The following is a 16,167-nucleotide window of genomic DNA, read 5'->3' as shown; positions in this document are numbered from 1 at the left end:
ATATCGCCAAGAATTGCCCAAACTTGAATAGCACCCCCTCCTGCTCAACTTCTAGTGCAAATTCTACCTATGCCAATAATAAAAAGTGACTAGTGGCTTCGGCTGAGTCGACTAATCCATCTTCCCGAGACTCAGCCCCTGGTAAACAGGTTGTAAATTCAGGGAACGAGCAATTTTCAAATTTATCTTTTGAAGGTCCCAAAGAGTGTCTTAGGATTGCGGCGGATTCCCCCGCACCGGTTCCTTTTCTTACGATCGAGTTAAATAACGAGCCAATAACAGCTCTCTTAGATTCAGGCAGTGTTTGTTCGATTATTTCGGCTGAATGGTATTCTAAATTGAAATCTGTTTGTAAACTACCTGACTATGTCTCATCTCCTGTTCAATATGTTTCGGCTAATTCATCCCCATTAGAAATTCTCGGTTCCTTATATATCAAAATTCGTATTTTTAAATTAACATGGAAAGTTAAATTGTTTGTGGCCAAGCTCTTGTCTTGCCCCATTATATTGGGAGCGGACTTTATTTCTCACACTGGTCTTGTGCTCGATCTTCAGAGTAGGTCTTGCACTTTCAAATTTGCCTCTAATTGTAACATCCCTTTATTAAAGTGTAATTCTGCATTATGTTCTTCTATTTCGCCTACCCAGGATGAGATGTTGTTAGACCTTAGACATCTACCTGAGGAGCAGGCTGATAGTATTCGCAAATTGTGTCAGTCGTTTCCCGAGGTGTTCTCTGATACTCTTGGTGTTACTGACCTGATCGAATATAAAATTGAGGTCACGGATTCGATTCCTGTCCGTTTTCCACCGCATAGGCTATCTCCACCTAAAATGAAGGCTCTGAAAGAAATTATCGATCAGATGTTGAAGGATGGTATTATTAGGCCCTCTAAGTCGGCGTATTCTTCGCCTATTTTTCTAGTTCCGAAGCCCCAAGGAAGCTTCAGGCCTGTCATTGATTATAGGGCTCTCAATCGGAAGGTGGTGTTGCAATCTGTGCCCCTTCCTGACCTTCATTCTTGTTTTTCATGGTTTCGTAAGGCCAAGTTCTTTACTATCTTGGACTTGAATCAGGCCTACAATCAAATTCCCCTTGCCGAAGAGTCTAAACACCTTACAGCGTTTGCCACGGACTGGAATTTATATGAATACAACCGCGTGCCTTTCGGGCTCCCCACGGGAGCAGCTGTACTCACTAGGCTACTAGATAGGGTCTTCTCCGACATCAAATTTGAGTACTTATATCACTACTTGGATGATGTCGTCGTATTTTCAGAGACTTTTGAAGAGCATCTAGATCATCTGCGAGAAGTTCTCGATCGCCTTCGTAAGGCTGGGTTAACTGTTAAGTTGTCCAAGGTTGCCTTCGCTAAGCCCTCTATGTCTTTCCTAGGGCATATTGTGTCACCTGATGGTGTAGCTGTCGATCATTCTAGAACACAGGCCATCCGTGATTTTAAACCTCCCAAGGACATTAAAGGCATCGCCAGGTTCATTGGTATGGTGAATTTCTTCAGGAAGTTTATTCCTAACTTCGCTAATAGAGCGGCACCCTTAAACCTTCTTCGTAGGAAAGACATCAAATTTGAGTGGGGACCTTCTCAACAAGCCGCTTTTGAAGATCTTAAATTAGCACTTTGTAATGCCCCTGTACTTGCTATGCCTGATTTCTCGAAGAAATTCATCGTCCAAACCGACGCGTCGTCGTCAGCAGTAGCGGCAGTCCTTCTTCAAGAGACTGAACTAGGGAGGCGACCCATCGCCTATGCATCTAGGACTTTGTCGGCTCAAGAAGCCAAGTATTCCATCTATGAGCTCGAAGGTTTGGCAGTCTTATTCGCCTTAGAGAAGTTCCGTCTCTATCTGGAACATGTTAAATTCGACCTGGAGACAGATAATCAAGCCTTAAGCTGGGTCTTAGGTAGGCCGCGTCGTACTGGTCGTATAGCCCGTTGGGCCATCCGTATTTCTGCCTTCCAATTCGATGTCAGGCATATCAGAGGTACCGAAAATGTTGTTGCTGATGGACTCAGTCGTATGTTTTCAAACGACGTTGAGATCCATGAACCGGTCGACCGTTCATCACCTCCCGAGTCCACACTATTTGATGTTAATACCATCTTAACGGATGCCCCCATGCTCTTTAGGGATATCGAGAAATACCAACGTGAAGATCCGACGCTGGCTCCGATAATGGAAACCCTTTCTTCTGGGGAACATGTTGTCCCTTATGTTCTGCGGAATGGTGTTTTATGTTGCCCTTCGAGGCATGACAAGATGATGAAGGTTGTCGTTCCAGCTGTTCTTGTGCCTATGATCTTCAAGTACTATCATGAGACACCATTAGGGGGGCATCTTGGAAACTTTAAAACTCGTGAAAAGATTCGTGAAAGGTTCATTTGGAAAGGTATGGACGGTGAAATCCGTGAACTAGTAAAGGCTTGTAAATCCTGTTTGATTAGTAAACCAACCATGTCCACCAAGGTAGGCCTTTTGTCTTCCCATCAAGCGTCGCGCCCCATGGAACGCCTGTACATTGATTATGTAGGACCCTTCCCCCAGTCAAAGGGTAATGCTAATAAGTTCATCTTTGTATGCGTAGATGGTTTTACCAGATTTTCTTGGTTATTTCCGACTAAGCTGGCTACCGCTCAGTCCACCATTACTTGCCTAAATTCTATTTTTGCTTCTTTTGGTCCGTGCCAATATATTGTGTCTGATAACGCTATGGCGTTTACATCAAATCTTTTTCGTAAATTCTGTTTTGATTTATCCATCTCTCATGTAACTACTTCCGCTTTTTACCCTCAACCATCTCTGGTTGAACGGGTTAATCGTAATCTCAGGTCCGCACTTATTGCCTATCATCATGAAGATCATTCCAGGTGGGACACGTCCCTGCATTGGTTAGCTTTTGCTTTGAATTCGGCGGTTCATGAATCACATAAATTCACTCCAGCCTCTTTAATGTTCAAATTTGTTCCCAACTCGCCGCTCTCTAACCTCTGGTCTCTGAGTGACATTCTACCCGAGACAATAGATCCGGATAACATTAAAGATCTTTGGAAGAAGGCTAAAGCCAATCTTAAGGTATCTCATGAAAAGGTTAGGGAAAGGTATGATCGTAGACGGAGACCCACCACTTTGAAGGTAGGTGACCAGGTGATGGTCAAGAACTTTGTTCCCGCGGGCAAGCTTGCCCCCAGATTCCATGGGCCATGCATTATTCTGGATTTCCTTACGCCGGTTACCTTATTGTTAAGTAATCCAGCCACCGAGAGGATATTTTGAGTTCACCTGTCCCAGGTGAAACCGGTGTAATTTCTGTGTTAACTTGCTTCATATTATTTTGAAAGGAATATGAAGGTTATATTTTTTTTTGAGTTTCACTTTTAAGGCTTTCTGCCCCTTCTATAATATTTTGTTTTATATGTAAGCATTTGTGTGAAACCTCCCCCGATTTGTTAAACTGCCATTCTGTCCTTGCCACGGCCATTACCACGCTCCCGTCTCCTGCTCCAATATACACTGTGGCTTGATTGCATTGAATGCCATGGACAACTGCACGCCGCTGACCCCTCAACCTTTTCACCAAGACTGTGCCCTCAAAAAAATGATGATGGTCCAACAATATTCTGCCGCCTAGCTTTAATGTTTCAGTGCCCCCGCAGCCGCGCGGCGCTGTGCCACGACTGGGTTCGAGGACGGGCCCCCTCGGCCCCAGCGAGGACGACATGTGCACGGCGAGCCGGAGCTCTCCTCCCGGCCAAGGCTGATGTGCGGCGCACGACCTGCTACTTGCCCGCAGCCTGTATTCCTTCACCGCGGGCGCGGCGTGTTTCAACACCACTGCTCCCCTCATAGTGCGGGTGAGCGGTATCTCAGGGTACTTGAGGGGTCCGAGCGGCCTCCTTTGGACGCAAGCTGCAACGGCCGGTCTGGCCATCCAACTTCATCAACATCAACTACATGGACAGTTACGATAAGCAATGACTACACTTGGGAATTCAACAGCAATATTTGGTGGACATTGCAAAATTTTTCATCACTTTTAGTATTAAAAGATTATCTTCAGAATTCTACTTCTACAAACTTAAAAACTATACTTCATCTGCAACAACAAAATTTTGAAACTAAATCAAACCAAACTAAGAAAATCTTATAAAATTTTTTTGGCAATTAATCTCCATATCTACATCAAAACTTGGACCTTGTTTTCAAACCATTTCATGTGTCACCCCGGGAGGAACTTTTGGGGGGGGAGGTCTGTACCGGGCGGTACACCTGCACACCGCTAATTCAAAATGTGCGCCAGTTGAAACTCCTCTGTTGGAGGAAGTCTGAACTTTATCTACGCTATTAATTCTCTACTTTCTCTGAAGATGTCACCACATGGAAAACTTTGAGTTTTTGAACTGTGTCATTTTTGATGTGTTTTTGTTTCGCTTGAAGTAAGAAGTGTGAACTTCCTCTTCTAGAGGACACTACTGAAGATCAACAATAGTGCAACCTAGTGCGCAGTCAAAGAACTATTTTGTTGGAGAAATTTTTATTTCAAATGTTTGTTCTTTGCTAAATTTCCTTCTGTTATTGTTTAAGTTGGCTGTATACCCCTCTTTTTCCCCTTGTTTTAGATTTATCCAATCCCGAATTTCTTTGAGTTTTTTCTCGACCAATCCGACGTATCTTCCCCCTACTTGGATATGTTTCTGTACCCTAGCCAATAAAGAATGTGCGGGAGGGTGTTTTCATTCCCCTAATGCCTAGAAACTTCTGCGAGAGGATATAAACTGCTGATTTTAGGGTCTCCGGGCCACTTCTGTTCCATCTTTCAGTGTATTAAGTACATAGCAGGAGGCGGGAAGCGCCTCTTTCCTCGGCAGCGGTCAACAACAAGGTAATGGCCGATTAATAACTTCTTTCTTTGCTAGCTCAGCAGTTTAACTCTCGGGGCGGGTTCTAAGCTTTCCACCATGTAACCGTTTCCTAAATGTAACTACTCTTTTCATTTATTCTCTTTTAAAGCTACATACTGGGATAGAGAGTGCTAACCCTCTCGAGCTCCCACTCATATTGTTTTGAGGTGAACTTATTTTTCTCAACCTATTCTTCGATAACGTAAAACAAATTGTTCTCTTCTTAAGTCACCTCTTTAGTATGGGATTAGCCCTTGTATTAACGGCCTAGTGCCAAGTAGGTCTTAATCAAAGTGTATTAGGAGTGCAAGTTCGCCTCCTCTCAAATTGTTATTTTAGAGGTCATTTAATTAACCTGCTTTTCATTTAATAGACCTCAGTAGATTGGGTATTTTACCCCTATGTTTATGTCCGTTGAGGACAACTTGAAGGTGGAGTTTGGTGTGGCCTGGGAGAGGCTTAAATTTGAGAGCGAGTGGCTCTTTTGAAAATTGAGTGTTGTACGCCTCGTGGAGGCTTTTCAGTGCAATTTGGAGCAAGGGCTCCTAGGCATGAATGGGGTTTTCTGCCCCTCTGTTGAAACTTGTGTTTGGGGTAAAACTGAGCTGATTGCCCAAGCAGTGTAAAGTCAGGGCGCGAAGCCCAAATTCTGTAAATATTGTAACTACCCTTTTGATTTGCTACTTTGTACCTGCCATGCTTGTTATTTCTTTGTTTTTGAAAAGAAAATATAACCTTGTTAAATTTTACATTAACTTTGATTCCGTAGTTTGAGACCCGTTCACGCCCGCACCTTCTTTCACGCATAACTACCACGGATATCTCCGTAACAATTATTATTATTATTATTATTATTATTATTATTATTATTATTATTATTATTATTATTATTATTATTATTATTATTATTATTCAAGTTTTATATATATTTAATATAATACTAACCCAACGCCAAAGTGAATAATCTCTCACAGACTCAGTAACATAAAGTAAAGTGTTGTGGAAAAGAGAGAAGATACCGAAGTATTTGCAAGTGGATTATTTTTTAAGTGCTTAGGTATAATGATGTTATTATACTCTCATAGGATCTAGGTCACACTGGCTATCTTTACGGTTTTCAGGAGACACGTAGGTGCCAGGACATTTACCGACACATGGTTAGCATATGGGAGCACCTAGAAATATTCAGCTCGGACGGAGAAAATCAATTTGGGCTCAGAAATCAAGTGTTATACCATTAGAGCCACTGATCCCAGCAGTGAAGGCCTATTTATGATGCAAGTATTATAGATTATTTTTCCCTACGCTTCGCTTTGGGTGAACATAGGATAGGAGGTGATTACGAATAGGAAGAGAGCAGCCGTTTACATTGTAGCTGAAGCTTGAACTAAGAAACCACGGAAATTTTACTCATGTTCATTAAAACCAGAACACATTGAAAGACTAGGGACATGCGTTCATATTCACAGGACATGTGCACTGGTATGTTCTGAAGAAACGATTAACATTTGAACCATGTCGGCCGTGAGGTTCAAGGTCCACATCGATATCTCGGCGCACCACCACCGACTGGTAAAATGTGCCTGCAGCCCTAGTTTTCGTTATAAACCGAAGGTAGTGGATCAGTGTGACTGAGCAGACGTGCAGGATACCTAGCAGACGTATGCGAGAACCGTACCGTCAAATGAGTGAGTTCGAAAGAGGGCGTATTATTGGTATGAGAGAACGTGGTGCATCCATCCGGGAAATTGCTGCTCGTGTGGGACGAAGTGTGTCGGCAGTGCAACGGGTGTTTGAAGAATGGTTCACAGAAGGTCGTAGAACACGACCAGATTGGTCTGGTTACATCATCCAGACCACCCTCGGAGAAGTTCGATACCTCATCCGAATGGCATTGCAGGACAGATCTGCGTCCTCCTTGGCTCTGGTGCATCAGTGGAACAGTGTTACACATCATACACTATGAGGAGTGACAGTCCGTTGCCGTTTATTAAGGTCTGAGTTTGCGGCACATCGTCCACTTCTCCGCCTACCTTTCACTAATGTGCATAAACGTACTAGACTGCAGTGGTGTATGGAACGACATCACTGGGGACAAGAATGGCAGCATATAGTGATTTGGGACGATTCCAGGTTCCGTTTTTTTTAAATGATGGCCAAATTTTGGTTCGCCGCATGCAGGGGGAGAGGCAATATATTGACTGCATTCGCACAAGACATACAGCGCCAACTCAAGGCCTTATGGTGTAGGGTTCTATTGGTTACTACCACAAATGACAGTTTGTGTGTGTCCAGGGCACTGTGATCAGTTTGACCTACGTGAATAACACCCTACGACCCGTACCCATACCCTATCTGCACGATACACCAGATGCCATATTTCAACAGGACAATGCGCGACTGCTGCACCAACACGTGCCTTCTTGTTGTCACAGGATGTCAGACTGTTCCCTGGCCCGCCCGATAACTGAACTTGTCGCCAATCGAAAATTTGTGGGATATGGTGAAACGACGGGTGCGGCACTGTGACCCAATGCCAGCCATCAAAGGTGAACTGTGGAACAAGATGAATGCAGCATGGATGGCTATACCGTGGGACGCAATTCGCGCCTTATACGCGTCGATGCCATCACGCATGGAACAAGTTCTCAATACTCACGGAGGACCCAGTGCCTACTAGGCAACCGGGCACATGTTGACTCTAGGTGACTGAAATGCTAATCGTTTCTGCAGAACATAATAATGAACATGCCCTGTGAATACTTCCTATATCTAGTCTTTTAAGGTGTTCAGTTTTTTATGAACATGAGTTTTATGGTGTAGGGTTCTATTGGTTACTACCTCGAATGACAGTCCGTGTGTGTCCAGGGCACTGTGATCAGTTTGACCTACGTGGATAACACCCTACGACCCGTAGCTATACCCTATGATGCAGCCGAAACTGTAGTTGTTCCCATTATTTATACAATTTATTCAAATTTAATTGAATCTCTGGATTCTTGGACTGCCAAATGACTGATTTCTCGAGACAAGTCTGGATCACGAAGAGTTGTCCCAAACTTGATATTTTCGGTTTACTCGTCCACAGTGTTCATCATTTCTAGAAAAATAGCTCCTGGTGATTATTATATCACGACTAATTAAATTTTGTTCAAACCCGTAAATTCAATATCATCCTGAGGCGACTTGGACATTACATTGAGTGGCCAAAATCATGGGGAGATACTGAACGAGATGTTAATAAAGAGTTGATCCTCCGCGAGTCCTCAATACGACTGGAAGCGGGAATCATCGGGCCATACCACATGCCACCGCTGTCCATTGCCGATGCTCGCGGGCACATGAACTTCGTTGAGCAATGTGTCGAGGTGTCAGCAAAGAGTCACGAGTTGGTCGTCGGCTGGTGACGCCTATGCGGTGCATGTCCTCCTTACAGCCTTGGTAGAAATGGGTTCCTGACTCCCAATATTCAAATGGGCGGTGATCTGACTCGCAGTAGCCCATTAAGCGCCCAATATGGTCCTGCTGAGGTGACGTGATGTCAGTTACTTAACATCTGTGGTCTTCCCCTGCGGCGGTTTATGAGATTGATAGCATTTTCTCTGTGATATTAAAGATCCACCCCCGACACTGTTGATGTTGGAAACCCGAATTCGCGTGTAATCTTCGCAATGCTATGACACATCGCCGTGCACCGCTGATCATTCCACGTTCAAAGTCAGTTAACTCGCGACGTGTTATTATCTTCACGACACTGCAGCTAGCTGCAACGCTCAGGGGTCATACACGGCACATTTTTTAATGGGTCACCCTTTCCCGTGATTTTTTACCACTCACTTAACAAATAACGGTATAACTGTAAGAGATAGTACATACCTCCAGTCAATCAAACTTGCGAAGAAGAGTGAAGGATGAAATGAAACTCTTATTTTCTGGGTAGGTAGAAATGTACTTTTCAGTAACTGTACCAGAATTATTACAATAAATATTCTAGACAAAGGCTTTAATTGCTTATCATTTTCTCCCATCTAGCTGCTAGCACCCACATTTGTAGACATTACAAAGAATTCTAGGTGAGTAACTCTGCACAGAATTTCCAGTTATCTTTACATACATACATTATCATTATAGACTGGTATGCCTTTCAGCGTTCAGTGTGCAAGCCTCTGTGAATTTACTAAACGCCGCCACAATCCTCGATTTGCAACTAGTGTTGTGGCCTCATTTAGTTGTATACCTCTTATCTTTAAATCGTTAGAAACCGAGTCTAACCATCGTCGTCTTGGTCTACCTCTACTTCTCTTACCCTCCATAGCAGAGTCCATTATTCTCCTAGGTAACCTATCCTCATCCATTCGCCTCACATGAGCCCACCACCGAAGCCGGTTTATGCGTACAGCTTCATCCATAGAGTTCATTGCTAATTTAGCCTTTATCTCCTCATTCCGAGTTCCCTCCTGCCATTGTTCCCACCTGTTTGTACCAGCAATCATTCTTGCTACTTTCATGTCTGTTACTTCTAACTTATGAATAAGATATCCTGAATCCACCCAGCTTTCGCTCCCGTAAGGCAAAGTTGGTCTAAAAAGAGACCGATGTAAAGATAGCTTCGTCTGGGAGCTGACTTCCTTCTTACAGAATACTGTTGATCGTAACTGCGAGCTCACTTCATTAGCTTTAAGACACCTTGATTCAATCTCACTTACCATATTACCATCCTGGGAAAACACACAACCTAAATACTTGAAATTATCGACCTGTTCTAGCTTTGTATCACCAATCTGACATTCAATTTTGTTGAATTTCTTACCTACTAACATCAATTTAGTCTTCGAGAGGCTAATTTTTATACCATACTCATTGCACCTATTTTCAAGTTCTAAGATATTAGACTGCAGGCTTTCGGCACAGTCTGCCATTAAGACCAAGTCGTCAGCATAGGCCAGACTGCTTAAATATATTTCCACCTAACTGAATCCCTCCCTGCCATTTTATACCTTTCAGTAGATGATCCATGTGAACTACGAACAGCAAAGGTGAAAGATTGCAGCCTTGTCTAACCCCTGTACGTACCCTAAACCAAGAACGCATTCTACCATCAATTCTCATTGAAGCCCAATTGTCAACATAAATACCTTTGATTGATTTTAATAATCTACCTTTAATTCCATAGTCCCCCAGTATGGCGAACATCTTTTCCCTCGGTAGCCTGTCATATGCTTTCTCTAGATCAACGAAACATAAACACAACAGCCTATTACTCTCGTAGCATTTTTCAATTACCTGACGCATACTGAAAATCTGATCCTGACAGCCTCTCTGTGGTCTGAATCTACACTGGGTTTCATCCAACTTCCTCTCAACGACTGATCGCACCCTCCCTTCCAAGATGCCAGTGAATACTTTGCCCGGTATACTAATTAATGCGATACCTCGATAATTGTTGCAATCCTTCCCTTTCCCTTGCTTATAGATGGGTGCAATTACTGCTTTTGTCCAATCTGAAGGTACCTTACCAACACTCCATGCTAATTTTGCTACTCTATGAAGCCATTTCATCCCTGCCTTCCCACTATACTTCATCATTTCACGTCTAATTTCATCTATTCCTGCTGCTTTATGACAAAGGAGTTAATTTACCATCCTTTCCACTTCCTCAAGCATAATTTCACCAACATAATTTTCCTCCTCCCCATGAACTTGGATGTTTGCAACACCACCAGGATGATTTCCTTTTACATTGAGAAGATGTTCAAAATATTCCCTCCACCTCTCCAGTGATTCCCTGGGATCTATTATGAGTTCACCAGAATTACTCAAAACACTGTTCATTTCCTTTTTCCCTCCCTTCCTAAGATTCTTTATTACTGTCCAGAAAGGTTTCTCTGCTGCTTGACCTAGCCTTTCCAGGTTGTTACCAAAATCTTCCCATGAATTCTTTTTGGATTCAACAACTATTTGTTTCCTTCTGTTTCTTTCATCTACGTACAAATCCCTGGCTGCCTCGGCCCTTGTTTAGAGCCATTTCTTATAAGCCTTCTTTTTACGTTTACAAGCTGCTCTCACTTCATCATTCCACCAAGATGTTCGCCTTTTCCCATCTTTACACACAGTTGTTCCTAGGCATTCCCTTGGTGTTTCTACTACAGCATCCGTGTATGCCACCCATTCACTTTCTATATCCTGAACCTGCTTACTGTCTACTGTTTGAAACTTCTCACTAATCATATCCATGTATTTCTGTCTAATTTCCTCGTCCTGGAGATTTTCTACCCTTACTCGTTTGCAGACAGATTTCACTTCGTACAGTCTTACAATGATTACGTCTTAAAACGTACTAACGTGATAATTAACGACTAAAGGTTTATGAACTGTGTTCAGAAATACGATAACGTATATAACATGAGCAATTTTATGAACTCAAGGAACTAGAAATTTCATGAAACTCCCAATTAATCTACGAGCTATTCTATGAAGTTAGGAGAATAAGATAATTGGAAAACGACCGATGTCTGACAGCAAGTTTTCAAAAAAAAATTACTTTTTTCGTAACGTCACACGATGACTGTGTCACTGCCTGTTTCATTTTTCCTATCATCAAGTTATTCGGACGGATAGGGACCGCAGAATTCTACCCCCTAAAATTCTGAGATGAAAGATAATGCTTGCGTTCATTCAGTAAAGAGTAGAATATTGCCATTAAAAATAGATAGTTTTAAGTATTCTTCTTGCAAGGAAATTATCATCATCGTCATCATCATCATCATCATCATCATCATTTAGTGTTCTGCTTAATGGCAGTTTTCCTCTTGATCACCCTCAATTCGTGCGCCTTCTTGTAGGGGGATGGGAAGATTGGAAGGGATAGACGAAGAAGAGGGAAGGAAGCGGCCGTGGCCATCTCGGCATTTGCCTGCAGGAGAAGTGGCAAACCACGGAAAACCACTTTGAGGATGGCTGAGATGGGAATCGAACCCACCTGTACTCAGTTTACCTCCCGAGGCTGAGTGGACCGCCTTCCAGTCCTCGTACCACTGTTCAAATTTCGTGGCAAATCCGGGAATTGAACCCTGGCCTTCAGGAGTGGCAGATAATCACGGTAAGCAATACACCACAGACTTCGTAGGCAACAAATAATCTGATGCTATTTGCTGTTAAATTATGAATATGTGGATATTATTAGAACAAACTGAAATTTTACTCAAATTGTTCAGAGGTCCGCCTCTGTCGTGTAGTGGTTAGTGTGATTATCTGCCACCCCCGGAGGCCCGAGTTTGATATCCGGCTTTGCCACGGAAAGTGGTACGAGGGATAGAACGGGGTCCACTCATTCTCGGGAGGTCAACTGAGTAGAGGGTGGTTCTACTCCCACCTCAGATATCCTCGAAGTGATTTTCCGTGGTTTTCTGCTTCTCCTCCAGGCAAATGTCGGGATGGTACCGAACTTAAGGCCAAGGCCGCTTCCTTCCCTCTTCTTTGTCTATCCCTTAAAATCTTCCTATCCCCCTACGAAGTCCCTATTCAGCATAGTAGGTGAGGCCGCCTGGGCGAGGTACTGATCCTCCTTCCCATTGTATCCCCCGACCCAAAGTATCACCCTCAAGGACACTGCCATTGAGGCGGTAGAGGTGGGATCCATCGATGATTCCGAGGGAAACCAAAGAAAGAAAGAAAGAAAGAAAGAAAGAAAGAAAGAAAGATCTTCTTCAGTGATGGTTTAATATTGTATTAACTCAATTTTCAGTGACAGTGACTAGGAGAAGGCTTGGGCTGAGAAAGGAGGTATGGCTTCAGCATTTGTCGGAGTGAAAACGGGAAACCACAGAAAATATGTTCAGGGCTGAGTCCCAACCCACCTTTCCCTGAGTGCAAGACTACATCTACACGGCGAGTATCCCGCAACAAACTCGCTCGATACATTGATTTGTGATGATAATTGTACCCTTGAAGAGAACCCTTAACCCTCTACTGCATACTGTTCCCTTTAGGCAACAAATAACTTTTCACCTGTATAAATGGATAAATATTGTAGACAGAGGTAGTTTTACGGCACACAACCAATTAAACACTTATCCCAGTGATGCCTTGTTTTTATTATTATTATTATTATTATTATTATTATTATACATAACAAACGACAAAATAGCCCTACAACCAAAGGTACTCCTTCCACCCCGTCAACATCCACGCGAACCAACCACCGTTTATTTTACGTGGGCCCTCCCCATCACATTACCACAGGCTTCAGGAGTACCTCTGGCTCAACCTCAAAGACATTACCGACCTACGGTTCTGTAAGCTGTACTTGCGCCTTGCAGTACGTAACCATGACCAGTAGGTAGTAACGTTCGGTCTTTGAATGTTAAGAGCTTAGCGTAAAATCGTGAAAAATCGTATATATAGTCAACTATGGCAATCCACATCACATATGAGTGTTAAGCTATTAGCCCCAGTTAAGAATTGCTGGTACATCTAGTACACTAAACGTATGTTGAACATTAAAGCTTGAAATTTTCTTCACCAAACGAAAACGAAAAATAATTCATGCAGTAGAGGGTTAAGGAAGTTACAAATGCGATTCTGAGTACTGTGCTCAAAGAACAGCCATTTGTCTATTGCCGATAAGCCTTGGTGTTCTGAAATCCACAGATGCTATTCGCTCAAACAAGATGATGAGTATATCCTGAAGAATTTACCGCATCTCAAAACCAACCAAGAGTCTTCATCCGCAAAATCTTGCCTAATACGCCGAAGTTGACTGGTTCTTAAGATACGTTGTGACATTCAATGAAAGTTGAAAAGGATCTCAATTGGTATATCATCAATTCATTTTTCAGAAAATGCGTATTCACGTTTATTGGAATTTTAATAGTGTTGTCCTCCTGAATTGATCCCAAATGACCAGGTAGTAGAAGAAAAAATCTAATGTGAGCAAATGGATCAGTTATTTGGGGTTTTAAAACAACATCACTGAGCTTCAATCACCAGGAACCACGCCATACTGCAGCAAGACAATGTTCCAGCATATATCTAGAAAGAACAACCAAAGGGAAAATCCCATAATCGATTGAATCAGTCGGAGAAGAATTACGACCACATTTATCATACAGTGTGATACTGTGCTATCCGGTTAAATGATTTTGTGGTTCACGGCGTCACTTGTTGGAAGAAAATTACTTTTTGCATTCTCAAAGATAACTACGGTTCATGTTTGTGGGTTACTGTAGTCACGTCCTAGTTCGTGAACCATGGGCAACGGCTGAGTGGCCTAGTAAGTGGTCCTGAGAGTCCGGATACCAGTTGCTATGGAATGGGAGTGGGCATCTCGGACATATTCTCAGTCATGGCCCTCCTTGTGCTCAGTCGGCTAGGACTATACAATCCATAACCCGTTAGAGGAGAGATTCTCACTTGGACTATGTGCAAGTAGGGTAGCATCCTGCTTCATGAATTTATCGATTTCAGAACATTTTAAGCAAGCCTCGGACCTATGGGAGTAATGGAGTCCCACTCCCTTTTGACAGGCGAGGGACTCCTTGGAAACAACTTAGCGAACGGAATGGAATTCGATGGGGGAGCTATCAATATTAATGGGGCTTATGGAAGAAAGAAGGTAGAACTGGCTGAGTCAGCAAAAAGGATGCATCCGGTAGTGCTAGGAGTAAGTGATATTCGCGCAAGGGGAGATAACGAGGAAATAGGTGATTACAAAGTGTACTTGACAGGTGTTAGAAAGGGAAGGGCAGAGTCTGGGGTAGGGCTCTTTATCCGGAATACCATTGCACGCAACATAGTTTCTGTTAGGCACGTAAATGAGCCAATGATGTGGGTAGATTTGGCAGTTGGAGGAATTAGGACTAGAATTGTCTCCGTGTATTCACCATGTGAGGATGCAGATGAGGATGAAGTTGACAAGGTTTATGAAGCATTGAGTGACATCGTGGTCAGGGTCAACAGCAAGGATAGAATAGTGCTAATGGGCGATTTCAATGCGAGAGTTGAGAAAAGAACTGAAGGATACGAAAGGGTGATTGGTAAATGTGGGGAAGATATGGAAGCTAATGGGAATGGGAAGCGTTTGCTGTACTTCTGTGCTAGTATGGGTTTAGCTGTTACGAATACATTCTTCAAGCATAAGGCTATTCACCACTACACATGGGAGGCTATGGGTACAAGACTATAGACTATAGACTATATCTTAACCAACTTCGAATTCAGGAAATCTGTTAGGAATGTACGAGTTTTCCGCGGATTTTTCGATCATACAGACCACTATCTGATCTGTTGTAAACTAAGTATCTCCAGGCCTAGGGTGGAGAAAGTGAAAGTGTACGAAGATCACCGAGACCCCTTAAGAAAGAACTACATTCAAATAACCTGAACGTAATGATATAATTTACACCACTATACTCTTAACATATGCCTTTGCTGACGAGATGTAGTGTTTACAGTGCACTATGTCTTCTGGTATGGGCTATATCAAATTTGTTACTTTCATTGACCTGTCTCAGTCTCATCCTTGGCTTTGACAATATGAAAGTGACTGAGGTATGAGTGATGCTAGTAATACCATTCCTTATGCAACCAGTCCCTGTTATGAATGGTGTGAAAATATCGCTCATAGGGTCAGTTGGTGCATGCATTTCAGTGGGCTTGGCAGACTGATATGTAATAGCAACGGCTGGCTCGGTGAGGAAAGCAACGGGAAACTACCTCACTCCTCATTTCCCTAGTACGCCTCTTCAGTGACACCTAGGCTATTTATGACAGCTGTTGGTAGAACTGCAGAGGATCAAACCAGCCTTCGGGCTGACTACCCAACATACATACACTCTTAACATAGTTCAAAAGTCATGAGTCATATTTGTTACGGACTGATTGTGGGAAGGCCTTTAAACATATAGATTTTTAAGGCTTAGTGTAAGTCGCTATACCTTCTTCAATCATTTCCATAATGTGCAAGAAATATTTTTGACCGTAGCCTAGTTACATATAAACTTAATTGAAATAAGATATAGCCTAGTTATATATAAGCTTAATTGAAATAAAATAATACAAGCAGGGTTCAGAAAAGACCTACGTCCATCAGATATAATTTTCTATCATAGAGAGTTTTTAGACAGTTTTGTATATAAGCAGAACTTTCTTTTCATCACTTGTCCTCCTGTCATCCGTATTATTTACCAGGTATTAGTGCATGAGATTGTATTGCTGAAAAGGAGTCAATAGAAAACGCAATAATTGTA

This window comes from Anabrus simplex, chromosome 1, assembly GCF_040414725.1.
Source record: "Anabrus simplex isolate iqAnaSimp1 chromosome 1, ASM4041472v1, whole genome shotgun sequence".
Taxonomy (NCBI): Eukaryota; Metazoa; Arthropoda; class Insecta; order Orthoptera; family Tettigoniidae; genus Anabrus; species Anabrus simplex.
This window is presented reverse-complemented; position numbering follows the sequence as displayed.